This window comes from Amia ocellicauda (assembly GCF_036373705.1).
Source record: "Amia ocellicauda isolate fAmiCal2 chromosome 11 unlocalized genomic scaffold, fAmiCal2.hap1 SUPER_11_unloc_5, whole genome shotgun sequence".
In the NCBI taxonomy this organism is placed as follows: Eukaryota; Metazoa; Chordata; class Actinopteri; order Amiiformes; family Amiidae; genus Amia; species Amia ocellicauda.
In genome coordinates this window covers 296,075-310,133 of record NW_027102663.1, presented here as the reverse complement: position 1 = coordinate 310,133, position 14,059 = coordinate 296,075, and the positions used below count along the sequence as shown (strand labels likewise).

Here is a 14,059-nt window from a genome sequence, read left to right as displayed (position 1 = left end):
AGCTCCGGGGGCTGGTGGCCTGGCTCAGCTTCAAAGGATGGTCGCTCCGGTAAATCTCGGTCGAAGGAGGCAGGGAGCGAGCGTATACTCATGGACGGAGACCAAGAAGGCCTTTGCGGTGACACCCTGGCCAAGCGCGGGGTACTGTTCCGCGTTTCTGTAGCCAAGAAACGGGTCTGGGGGGACGATGTTGAAACCAGGCCGTCGTTGGGTGGTGTGTCAGCCCTGACTGACGGCGACCCCTGAGGTTGTTGGATGCCTGTATTTGTTCCGCCCGACAATGCGGCGGGCTGAATCTGGGGTGTTGAATTACTCCCAGAAGGCTGTGGCCTGAGTAGATGTTGGGGGGTCTCCAAGACCACCGTGGGGGATCCTCTCGGTGATCTCACCGGGGAAGATGTTTGATCCCACTTAGACGGGGTAATTGTCCTCAATAGCTCATTCACAGAATGACTATCCCAAGAGTCTTGGGAAGAATAAAAATATACATTACATTTACATCTTTAAACGGTGACAGAAATCAAACTTAAAACAACATGTCCAGGACATTCAAAACCTTTAGCTTTTTTAGACCTTTGAAAATAGCCTTAGACATTCACTACAACGCCTTATTATTTACAGACAATATATTTATTAGGACTTGATAATAAATGTAAAACAGAGAAGCCGCTGTAAATAAACTGTTTCTTAAATGTTTCTTTAAAAACTGTAATATTGTTAATAAAACACACACACACACAACAACATTTCATTTTTAATCGAACCTTCCAAGTGTAAACGCTTCCTGATCCCGGGACTTCCTGTTTCACAAACGTTTTCACGATCTGTTTAAATATTAAATACAATGAACACCTTCAAGCCTTTTCCTACAACCACTTTAAAACAGAAGTATAATAGCGGGATATAAGCCAAACAACTTACTAAACCCTTTCGGACGGCTTTACTTCCTAACCAGACGGTACAGCAATCGGTCATTTCTAAACACGTTCCCCAGAAACAAGCCTAGACCTGTCCGGACTTCTAAAGATCTTTCCCAGAACCCCCCGCCCTACAGGAAACGGTCACCCATCGCTTAAATATTAGCCCTCAACGGGCAAAAAAGCCCTTTTAAAAACATTAAAGTTTGAAAGATCTTACTTACCTCCACAGAATAATCGTTTCTTATGTTTTTCGGCTGGTTTAGCTTTTTGCACCGCTGTGAAGGTAAGAGACATGTTTAACCTTTAACCACACCGCTTTATAAAAAGCTTTAACCTCTTACAGGCTGCAGATATATACTCACAGCTATCAGATACCGGGGCTGACGGCCTTTCAGATTCTTGAAAGGTTACGGTTCTCGAAGGTAAAACGAAACAAGCCCTCGATGTGGAAGGCCTTTCGTTGTCTCGAACCACGTTTCTTAATACTGTTAGACAGGATAATTTTTTTAAATTAACAAAACTGGACTCAAACATCTTACAGAAACGTTATACAAACAAACAGGGGTTTAGTTCTTACCCGGTCGGCAGACAGCCTGTCTAGGGACAACCACTTCTCTTGGTCGATCCTCGGAGACATTAATCACAGGCCTTTCGATAGTTTCTGTGTAATTAAAGAGACCGGCATTAATATATATTAAAACGTTTTCATAACTCTAATGAGCCGCTTCAAAACCACACACACCCATGCATAAGAACCCATGAGCGCAAACACAAAAATCTTACCGTCGTTGTTCCAGATGATCTCCTCAGCGTTGGGAATTAACTCCTGTTGACTGGCTGAAAAATAATTTTACAGAACTTAAAACAGATGTTATAGCCTTATTTACAATACATGCACACAACACGCTCTGAGTCAATGAAAATAATCTGAAGACTTGCCTAAAAACTCGTTTAAATCGAATCGCTGATGTTGTTTCCGGACATTGTTGATCTTTAGTCTTAAATCGAAAGGTCAGTGTGAGTCTGTCGAGCTGAAGACCAGACCTTCATACTTATACTGATGGCCACATGCCGGATCTGCTTGTAAGGCATTGTTCTGGTCTGGCCTTTGTGCCACCCTGTTACCAATTAACATATCAAAACCAACCAATAAAATGACACTGCATCAAATTTCAAATAGAAACCAAGATGGAGACGATCTCTCTCCTCTCTACTCTAAACTTTTATTAGAACCTTTTGGTCTCTCAAAAAAACATTTTTAAGCATCAAGACCTATAGTCAACAACCACTAAGAATATTTCAGGCCTTTATAAGCGCTAAAAAACAACCTGAGCCTAGAAAATAACTATAAAGATCAAAAATAACTAGCGCTTTTACAGTGATTTTTTTATTTATTTTTTATAGCGATGCTTTGTTTGGTATTAAACAAGTCACAAACTACTCAGAACAGCGTTTATCCCCGCAAAAGAGATATTTGGGTTTATTTTACAAAGCTTATAAATTATATAGGTTAAAAGTATTCTGAATGTTTTGATATCACACGCCATACCTACTGTTGTCTTCTACACCTTACGGTAGCAACAAATCTAACTACTGCTTTACTTTAACAATAATAATGACGGCGACCACGATGACAACAAGAACAACAACAACAACAACAACAACAACAACATCATCATCATCATCATCATCAGATTTTAATTAAAAGTGGCTACACCAGCATTTACAATTTCAACCTGTCGACGGACGGACGCTCTGAGTGCATCGATTACGGGCACTCCAATGAAGAAAAGACACCCACCGCCTCCGGGGAACCACGAGGGCAAGCATGACGAAAAGGGCCAGCCCACAGTAGGCTGTTTCCGCCCGGTTTCGAACCGGGGACCTTTCGCGCGTTAGGCGAACGTGATAACCGCTACACTACGGAAACTGACACCGCTGCCTCTTGCTTCAAATGGTTACCGTTAAAGCCTGCTGGTAAAACGGGCTCAGGTGTTTCAGGTCGGCTAGGCTGTGAGATGTCGTCTGAAGTGCGGCGAAAGGATGCCATTTTCACTGACCTGTTTGGCATTGCTAAAGGGCACATCAGGACACTTCGGAAACTCTTTTAAAGGCAGGACGCCCTGCGCTCTGACAGTGCCTGCACTTAGCCCAACAAGGTGATGCTGAATGGCTTGTTCAAACGTCTGGTGGTCTTCCTTCACCACCAGACTATCAGAGCTATTTTGCCTTCTACACCTTACGGTAGCAACAAATCTAACTACTGCTTTACTTTAACATTAATAATGACGGCGACTACGACGACAACAAGAATAACAACAACAACATCATCATCATCAGATTTTAATTAAAAGTGGCTACACCAGCGTTTACAATTTCAACCTGTCGACGGACGGACGCTCTGAGTGCACCGATTTCGGGACACTTCGGAAACTCTTTCAAAGGCAGGACGACCTGCGCTCTGACAGTGCCTGCGTTTAGCCCAACAAGGTGATGCTGAATGGCTTGTTCAAACGGCTGGTGGTCTTCCGTCACCACCAGACTATCAGAGCTATACTGCGCCTTCAACTAGATAAGAGTAACAGCAATGTCGCCGATCCTGCTACGGTCGTATTGTAACAGCAACAACATGTATCGATTTTAAAAGTGTCAGTTCCAGTGCCTCACAAAGCTACCCTTCTGCGATCGTTTGTTCTCAAGGTCAGGATTTCTTGCCACTCCGAGGAAGAGAAAACGACGGCCGGCCTTGGAGCAGAGAGATGGCGACGGGTAACACGGCACTGGCACGCGTGCACCGCGGGTTGTTTCCGCCCGGTTTCGAACCAGGGACCTTTCGCGTGTGAGGCGCACGTGATAGCCACTACACTACGGAAACCGACCCGTCCTGGTGTTTCAAATGGCTCCCATCGAAGCCGGCTGGTAAAACGCGCACAGGGGTTTCCCGTGGGCCAGCCTGTGAGATAAAGGTTTCTATTTTCACTGACCTATTTTGCATTGCTCAAGGGCACATCAGGACACTTTGGAAACTCTTTCAAAGGAAGAACGCCCTGAGCTATGACAAGACTTACACTTACCCCAACATGGTGATGCTCAATGGCTTGTTCAAACAGCTGCTGCTCGTCTTGTGCCACCATCAGACAATCACAGAGCTATTGTGCCTTCTACACCTTACGGTAGCTACAAATCTAACAACTGCTTTACTTTAACAATAATAATGACGGCGACCACGACGACAACAAGAAAAACAAGAACAACAACAACAACAAGAACAAGAACAAGAACAACAACATCATCATCATCATCATCATATTTTAATTAAAAGTGGCTACACCAGCGTTTACAATTTCAACCTGTCGACGGACGGACGCTCTGAGTGCACCGATTTCGGGACACTTAGGAAACTCTATCAAAGGCAGGTCGCCCTGCGCTCTGACAGTGCCTGCACTTAGCCCAACAAGGTGATGCTGAATGGCTTGTTCAAACGGCTGGAGGTCTTCCGTCACCACCAGACTATCAGAGCTATACTGCGCCTTCGACTACATAAGAGTAACAGCAATGTCGCTGATCCTGCTACGGTCGTATTGTAACAGCTACAACATGTATCGATTTTAAAAGTGTGAGTTCCAGCGCCTCGCAAAGCTACCCTTCTGCGATCGTTTGTTTTTAAGGTCAGGATTTCTTGCCACTCCGAGGAAGAGAAAACGACGGCCGGCCTTGGGGCAGAGAGAAGGCGACGGGTAACATGGCACTGGCACGCGTGCACCGGGGGTTGTTTCCGCCCGGTTTCGAACCGGGGACCTTTCGCGTGTGAGGCAAACGTGATAGCCACTACACTACGGAAAACAACCCGTCCTGGTGTTTCGAATGGCTTCCATCGAAGCAGGCTGATAAAACGCGCACAGGCGTTTCCCGTGGGCCAGCCTGTGAGATAAAGGTTTCTATTTTCACTGACCTATATTGCATTGCTAAAGGGCACATCAGGACACTTTGGAAACTCTTTCAAAGGCAGGACGCCCTGCGCTCTGACAGTGCCTGCACTTAGCCCAACAAGGTGATGCTGAATGGCTTGTTCAAACGTCTGGTGGTCTTCCTTCACCACCAGACTATCAGAGCTATTGTGCCTTCTACACCTTACGGTAGCAACAAATCTAACTACTGCTTTACTTTAACAATAATAATGACGGCGACTACGACGACAACAAGAACAACAACAACAACAACATCATCATCATCATCATCAGATTTTAATTAAAAGTGGCTACACCAGCGTTTACAATTTCAACCTGTCGACGGACGGACGCTCTGAGAGCACCGATTTCGGGCACTCCAATGAAGAAAAGCCACCCACCGCCTGCGGGGAACCACGAGGGCAAGCAGGACGAAAAGGGCCGGCCCAAAGCAGGCTGTTTCCGCCCGGTTTCGAACCGGGGACCTTTCGCGCGTTAGGCGAATGTGATAACCGCTACACTACGGAAACTGACAACGCCACCTCTTGCTTCAAACGGTTACCGTAGGAGCCTGCTGGTAAAACGGGCTCAGGCGTTTCAGGTCGGCTAGACTGTGAGATGGCGTCTGAAGTGCCGCGAAATGATGCCATTTTCACAGACCTGTTTGGCATTGCTAAAGGGCACATCAGGACACTTCGGAAACTCTTTCAAAGGCAGGACGCCCTGCGCTCTGACAGTGCCTGCACTTAACCCAACAAGGTGATGCTGAATGGCTTGTTCAAACGGCTGGTGGTCTTCCGTCACCACCAGACTATGAGAGCTATACTGCGCCTTCAACTACATAAGAGTAGATAGTAGGGTTTTTTGGGCGCGGCCTATTTTGTTATGACGTATGCCCTAAGCTTATTAATATTCCTACGTCATAATTGGGGGGCGTGATTTTAGGTAGAGTTATTTCCTTAATTATTCCTACCTCATATCCGTCAGAAAGTGTACACCCATAAAACCCTGAACAACAAGGCCACCCATAAATACCCCCACCCCTCTGAAGGCAACGCCCCGAAACTCTCCTCTCTATTTAAGAACCCGCGCTTCTTTTAGGCAATACCTCTTTAATTCTCAGCTTCTGAAACATCCCGCTTCTTCAACATGTCCAGCGACATCAACATGAAACCCCGCAAGAAACAATCCCGGGCAAGGGTTCCTGTACTCACCAATTTGAAGATTGAACGCTCCTGGGTGTTGTTCTGGGGGGCTCGACGGGGTTACCGCTTTAAAAGGGATCCCAGCTATGTTGGAGTGGAGCTTCTTGCTTTGGGAGAGAAGGAGGGTACGTTGGAACCTTTTGAGACGGTAATTGAATACTCTTATGAGGACTGGTTGAAGGTGATGGCCTGGAGAGATCTGGGGCTTGTGGATAAGACTCTAGAAGGCTTGCAAGAGGGTCCAAGAGAATGCGAAATGGAGTCTCCGACTCAGGGTTTTGAAAGGTGTGAATGGGAAAGCTTGCAGAACTACGACAGACGACGTGTGGGGTTTTGGAGGGGGGTCTGACGGCTCAGGGGCTACTCTCTTCTAAGAGGGCGGTGTGTCGTGACGTAGTGAAGAGATAGGATAAAAGGTGCAACAATTCATTCATGGTTTAAAATTAAAGAGAATGTCTTACCCGAAAGCTGCGGACGTCGACAGGCTCTACAGGCCTCTTCAAACCCGGGATCACCCCTGGTTCTATTCCCCAGATTTTGTATACACTCTGGAACCCTTTGACTGTGGTTACTCTCCAAGACCTCAGACCCCGGTCCCTCAGGACGAAACAACATGCGGTGCGATGGATGTCCAAATGAGTCTCGGGGATCCCCAGCCTCTGGAGCTCATGGAGGGCCTCGATTTTGCCGAACTGTCTACCGTCTGTGCGTCTCAGGAGGGGGTCAGTCCAATGGATGGAGAAACACCCCACAAACCACCAGGCGACCCAATGAGCATCGGACTGTCCCGGGGGCGTGATGAAGACGCAGGATTTATGCCCGGGGTATGTGACCAAGTAAGCAGAGTGGTTAAAAGCACCCTGGTGTATATTCTGAGTGCTCTCATCGACCGAGCTCTGAAAGAAGTCTGTCGGGGGTGTGAAGTGAATCACCCCAGTCAGTTGAGACACAGTTGTTTGTTTGAACCAGACCGTTACTATTTCCTGTTCTATTTCAATGTGTTTTACAGAAGACTGAACAAACCGTGGCTGAAACCGGCACTAATCAAGGCGCTCTCTTACTCCCACATACATGTCACTGTGGGACAAGTCCAGAAAATCATAGATGAGATTTTGCTGGAGCTGAAAAAGGAGCCGTTTATAATAGAGAAACTTGGGCAGCTGCTCAATGACCTGGATGAGCCGAGTAGAAAAACCGCTGGCAAGCTAAAAGCTTATTTCTTCCGTAAAGAAGTTAAAGCTGGGGGCAGCGACGAAGAATTCGACATCTACGCCACTGATTCAGACTCTGACCTGAACTAAGGGACTTTGAACATGGGGAATGTTCTGGACTGCTTCTGCAACTGGTTCTGTCATCAACACTCTGCAGCTAACCTGAGAGCGCTATTACACCATGTGCTTGACAGAAAAGTAGCCAACGCGAGCCTTTTCTCTACAGATTTAACCATCGATGAGGATCAACTTTCAAACCTGGAAAAGTGAATGGCTGCTGTAACAAAGACCGGGGGGTACGAACACTGGGATGAAGGGCTCAAGGGGGCCAAGAATGATATTAGGCCATTTCATCAACATCTGTATGACCTTTTACTGAGCATGTTTAATACACCTCTGTTTACTTTTAAAATAGGTCATATTGTTGTTTTATTTACATATGTAACTGAGGTGTGTGCCTACAAGATAAAGAAACAGGTATATTTGTTGATATAGATCAAGTAACCAATCATCTGATTTCTTTTTGTCTGGACCGTAGAAAAAATTGTTGTGTATGTTATACTTTTCTCAAATGTCTAAAAAGGGGTATCTGCTCTCCTGAAGTTGAATAAAAAACCTTGTATAAAAACTTTGCGCATAGTGTGGGTCTGTGTGGTTATTTGACAGAATGACTCGGCAAGCTCCCCAAATGCAGGAACTATACTACAACCCAGCCAAGATTGGGGGTTTGGCGGGTAAGAAGGGTTTTCAAAGAGGACTCGCTGAGGCCGGAGTGAAGGTTAATGATGTGGTTGTTTCAGAATGGTTACGGGAACAAGACGCCTATACCTTACATAAACCTCTCAGGATTAACTTTAAAAGAAACCGCGTATATGCAACTGACATAGATTCACAATGGCAAATGGATCTAGTCGATATGTCAAATTTATCAAAACATAACAATGGTCACAAATTGATGTTGATGTGTATCGATGTGTTATCAAAATATGCCTGGGCTCGCATTCTACATAATAAAACAGGTCGGGCGGTGACAAGGGCCTTTGAGGATATATTGTCCCAGGGTCGATGTCCTAAAAAACTGCAGACTGATAAAGGAAAAGAGTTTCTCAACAGAGAATTTCAGAATCTACTGAAGAGACACAAAATACATCATTTCACCACTGGTAATGAGCTTAGGGCATCGGTAGTGGAGAGGTTTAACCGCACCATAAAGACCAAAATGTGGAGATATTTTACAGCGGTCAACACGTTCAAGTATTTTGATAAAGTTCAGGATTTTATCGATGCTTACAACCAAGGGTATCACACCAGTATTAAAATGAAGCCTATAGATGTTGATCAAAGTAATTCTTTTAAGGTCTATAAAAAATTATACGGACCATTTATTAAGAAGGGAAAAACTACTTATTAGTTCAACATCGGTGATGTGGTTCGCGTTTCAAAGCTAAGGAGTACTTTTGCCAAAGGTTATGAACAAACATTTTCTGACGAATATTTTACAGTTACCGAACAGTTGGCTAGAGACCCCCCCGTGTACCGGTTAAAAGACTATGACAGGGAGGATATAGAAGGAACGTTTTACGAAGCCGAGTTACAAAAAATTATTGTGGGTAAAGACAGTGTATACAGAGTTGAAAAGATATTAGCTGAAAAAACCCAGAACCGGAAAAAATATGTGTTGATGAAATGGCTTGGATGGCCTGAAAAGTTCAATAGTTGGGTCCCGGAACAACAGGTTTGCGATATTCAATCCTTATAACAACATGCCCGCGGGTGTGTTGGGGGCATTACTTTCGATTCTCAAGATGGAATCAGGAGGCTTCTACGTGACTCTACCCAGTAATGCCTCTCTCGATATATATCCTAAAAATGAAATATCCAGTTACACGGTACAATTTGGAAAATCTATAGATCTAAGGGTGTCGTGGGAAGTGGGGTTGGCGGAAATACAGTATCCTTACACTTGGGCTGTTTTACAAGATAAGGATGCCACCTTCGCCATTTTTGATGATGTTAAAAAGAGTCAATGGACATTCACGATACAAGGAGGTTATTATGACAATGTGGATAAAATATTAGATGAGATGCATAAACAGTTCTCAGAAGGCACCCCCAACATCAAGCTATATTACAACCCTATTAAAAACAGAGTGTACAAGGTGTCAAAACCAGGTATTAGCATTCAAACCAGCGGCCAACTGGGGCGTATATTTGGGTTCTATTCTGACACAGAGAGCAGGTTCTCAGAAGTGGTGGGGCGGCTTTTACACTCTTTATGTGTATACGGATATCATAACCCACCAGAGGGTCGGGGATAGTTATGTCCCCCTTTTGAGAAATGTACTTATTAAAGGTAAAAGCAATGACATGGTCACAATTACTTATGACAAACCACACTACGTACCAGTCTCAAAGACCCACTTTGACAACATCACGATCGAAGTAAAATTGGATCAGAATATCAACGTACCCTTCCGCATCGGTAAAGTTAATGTCAAACTACATTTTCGACCCCTGAAACAGTGTGTACATTATTAAAATGGCTACCTCGAGGGGTTATGTAGATCCTAGCGCCTATGTGGATTATTACAAGATGCAAGATGGAACGGCTTGCCCGGTATTGTAGGAGCCCCCACAATGTATGGCGCCAGTCTAGGAGGACTCTTTCGTGGTCTCTTTAGAATGGCCATACCCCTGCTTAAGAGAGGCTTTGCTATAGCCAGACCCCACTTGAAATCAGCGGCTAAAAATATTGTTAGTGACGTGTTCACCAATGTTATGAACCGGGCAGCTAGCCATGAGCATCAGGAGGGTTCGGGTCTCATGGTAATGGCGAGGAGGGGGGGTAAAAGAAGAAACAGCATGTGTCCACCAGGGGGCGACAAAGATCCGTGGCTAACAAAAAACGAAGAATCTCTCATTCTCCAACATATCGTGGAAACACTCGGAGAAGGAAGCAGCACAAGAAAAAACCTGCAAAAAGAAAGTCTCAAAGAAAGAAAAATAGAGCCTCAGGATACATCTTTTAAACATGTCTTTTGTCCACAGTCTATCGGAAGAATGCGTCAAATCAGAACTGGATCTGTTTACAGTTCCATACACTCAAACGAGTATAGATAAGAGCATATATGTAGAGATTCCCCCTCTTTCTGCAATTTCAGACACGGCCCCTCTGGAGTTTTTTATAGCTGGCAATGGCGAGGATTATATTGATTTGAATAACACATTTATTTTAATGAACTGTAAAGTGACTGATGAGGATGGCGATGCAATCGAGAAGACGACCAACGATGGGGTCATCAATTACCCGGTGGCCACCATGTTTACACAGGTGAATGTGACCCTGGGAGATCGGCTCATTAGTCAAAGCAGCAATACTTACCCCTATAGAGCCATGATGGAGTGTATACTTAATTATAGTGAGGAGACCCTAAGCAAACAGTTCAGCCCCGGCCTTTTCTTCAAAGACATCCCGGAAGCTATGGACGACAAGGATCCAGAGGGACTCAATAAGGGTTTGCAAAAAAGAACGGCCTCTTCAACAGAAGGGAGGACCTTTGAGCTAATGGGGCATATCCATGCAGACATATTTTTCCAAGAAAAACTCATGCTCAACGGGGTAGACATTAAAATTAAAATGATCCGTAGTAAAAGTGCTTTTTGTCTGATGACCCCTGATACTGAAAAATATAAACTGACCATATTATCGGCCTCGCTGTTTGTGAAAAAAGTGTCCGTCTCCCCGGCGGTTAAACTAGGACACGCGCAGGCGTTAATGACGGCAAACGCCAAGTACCCGATCGAAAGAGTCTATATGAAAGTCCACAGTATCCCCGCAGGGACACGGGTGATGAACCAGGAAAATCTGTTTCTAGGACAGCTCCCAAAACAGGTTATTATAGGTCTCGAAGATAATGATGCATTTACCGGGGTTTACAACAAGAACCCCTTTAACTTTAAACATTATAACGCGGAATTTATAGCGTTGTACGTCGATGGTGTGCAGGTTCCATCCAGACCTTTTCAACCTGACTTTGAAAACGGCAATGCGGTTCGTGAATATGACAGTCTAGTACTAGCTACGGGTCGCCATCTCAAGGATCAAACTCTGCTGATCGATCGCCGGGAATACTGCAGCGGTTACACCCTGTACGGTTTCAACCTGACCCCTGACGAAGAGTGTGGACAACATTTTTCACTGATGAAGACGGGCAATATGCGTTTGGAGATGCGTTTCAAGCAGCCTCTACCACGCACTGTAAATATGGTCGTGTATGCAGTGTTTGACAACATTATTGAGGTGAATCAGAGGAGAAACGTTATGTATGATTATTATTAAAATGAACACCAGAGAGCTCAACCACATCATGAATGCCCTGGCCGGCTCACGGAAACTGTTTCAAGGAGTCTACGCCTGCGATCAGCTGCCTAAATTTAAGATCAAGAATTTACCTGCAATGTACATAATCAACACACACCCTAAAAATATGCCCGGAGAACATTGGCTGGCTATTTATCTAAGGGAGGACCACCGTGGTGAATTTTTTGATTCCTATGCAAACCCCCCGGATTTCAGACCTTTCCCTCGGAAGATCAATAACTTTCTGCTCAACAACTGTCAAGAAACCATTTACAGCGGTCGTCAAGTACAAAGTCTTCAGACCTTCACTTGTGGTCAACACTGTGTGTTTTTCTTATATCATAGATCTAAAGGAAGGTCATACCCCGATATTATGGCCTTGTACAGTGAGGATTTAGGCCAAAATGATAAAAAAGTGGCAGAGTTTGTCAGGACACTGTGGACCCCCCCTTATAACACAATGACTTACGACCCTAGCCAGCCGTGTATACAGATGGGGTGTTCTTGTGAGGATTTTAAAAGATGTCATGCGTGTTAAGGTGAAAAAATAATGAAAACAGCCTTTGAATCATTAGTTTTGTTTTTATTCAACACAATTCTTATACAAAGCAGGGGTTATGGTATAAATAAATGTACAACATTTGAAAAATAAAAAATAAAAATAAAAAATTGTTTGTCGGGTCATTATTTACAGGGGAGACAAATAAAAACATGAGATTAATAAGCTTCCCAACGATGGATAGATCCTGAGGATGGTCGCTCAGCACGGTCAGAGTAATGAGATATCGGAGTCAGATCAGGCTCCACCTCTTTACACAGACGGATTTTTTGTCGCGTTTCCTGGTTAGGAACTGTTGATTGGGGCATGTTCAGACAGGCCATCGCCTGTAGGAAAGCATTCCAGCCTACAGGTCGGCGACTATCGGGTACCTTATTAGTGCTAGTGACACTCTTCAACAAATCAAACATGTGTGAACCTTTGATCAGTTGTCCTTTAAAAACAAATTCACCCTGTTCATTCCAAGCCGTTACCCGCGGTTTCTGAACCATTTTGTGCAGGATATATTCTGCATGTCTTTTGCTTCTGGCCGGCATGTTTCTCAAAACATCCGTTACAACATCTCCCTCTGAACTCTCAACAGGTTCGGTCACCGCAACATCTTTATCAACCGTTCCCCCCGCATCAGCCCCAGAACCATTTTCTTGAGAGGCCATGGTTAAAGTTAAAATGTTTTGATCTTTTTCACCCTGTCTAACCAGACGGAGGTAGCGCTGTAACGTGTTGGTATACAACTGGGCTTTGGAATACTGATTTAAATCGGCCCTGGCCTGTATAGCTTTCATTTCAGAGTCCAGGTTGTTTTCGGCCGTTTGTCTAATGGGCTCTGGCCCGACAACATTTTTTCTCAGTTTCTCAAGCTGCTCCTGAGGGATCAAAAACATTTTCTGAGCATATTCCATTATTAACCCACTCTGGAAGCTAGAAGACTGGTTAGGAAAGGCACGGCTATGCTCAACAGCGGTCCTATAAAACCCCCGGTTTGATTAATCTTCTTTCTTTTTCTTTTAATAGAATACTTCTTATTAGCGATGATCTTGATAACCGCTTTTTGTTTTTTGAGTTTAGAATGTTGAGAAGGGGTTAGGGGTATATTACCGCGTAAGATGTTAAAAGCTATTTCACACAGGGTCTCGATCAAATCCGAGGGGGCCCCTGCCAGCACAGCTTTCCTATGGCGCGGGCTCCTCTCAAATAACATTTGCAAAAGCGGCAGATTTCTTTTAATCCGAACAGACATTCTTATTTATTTCCTTTTCTTTAGCACATAGACTGCCGGCCAATCGGGCGGGCACAAACCTGTTCTGAGGCGAAAGTCTTCTGGGGTTTGTGCTTTTAAGTCCGCAATCAAGTACCCGTAGGGTTTTTTGGTGGCATCCTCAAATGCCTCCAAAAAGAACTTGGTCTGGTTAGGGTACATTTGACGAGCCAAGACGGTGACCTGTAGTTTATCTCTGGGGTTTTTAAAAAGAATTATATAATTGGCATTTAAATTAATAGTGCGGCTTTTTTTACCTTGAAAAAATAGATTTTGAACTAAATAAATAATACTTTAATTCCTATGATGAGTGTACTTTGTGAAAGCTTTTTCCACTTCACTGTTGTCACCGGCCTGCTCCATCTGGTCATCAAGGATCACTAGGTTAGTTTGACCGGGCGGGAACAAGTCATCGCCACACAACGAGGCGGGGAGACCTTGCACAAATTTCAGATTATTTTTTTCCGAAGCCAAATCATCGTAGAGAGGTTGCCAGCAAGAGTAACACCACACTATGTTGTCAAGAGCTTGGGACACGGTTGCGTCCACATCTTCTATGATGTTCTTTATAAGATAGCTCTTCCCCGAATTGGAGGGAC

At 44.5% G+C, this 14,059-nt stretch overlaps 3 non-coding genes across 3 annotated transcripts; all 3 read right to left on the bottom strand.

Moving 5' to 3' along the window:
- Positions 1-2,777: 2,777 nt before the first annotated feature.
- trnav-aac (transfer RNA valine (anticodon AAC)) lies at positions 2,778-2,850 on the bottom strand. The gene has a single exon. It is a non-coding gene; the product is annotated as a tRNA-Val (tRNA).
- Positions 2,851-3,722: 872 nt separating this feature from the next.
- trnav-cac (transfer RNA valine (anticodon CAC)) lies at positions 3,723-3,795 on the bottom strand. The gene has a single exon. It is a non-coding gene; the product is annotated as a tRNA-Val (tRNA).
- Positions 3,796-5,324: 1,529 nt separating this feature from the next.
- trnav-aac (transfer RNA valine (anticodon AAC)) lies at positions 5,325-5,397 on the bottom strand. Its single transcript has one exon. It is a non-coding gene; the product is annotated as a tRNA-Val (tRNA).
- Positions 5,398-14,059: the final 8,662 nt, after the last annotated feature.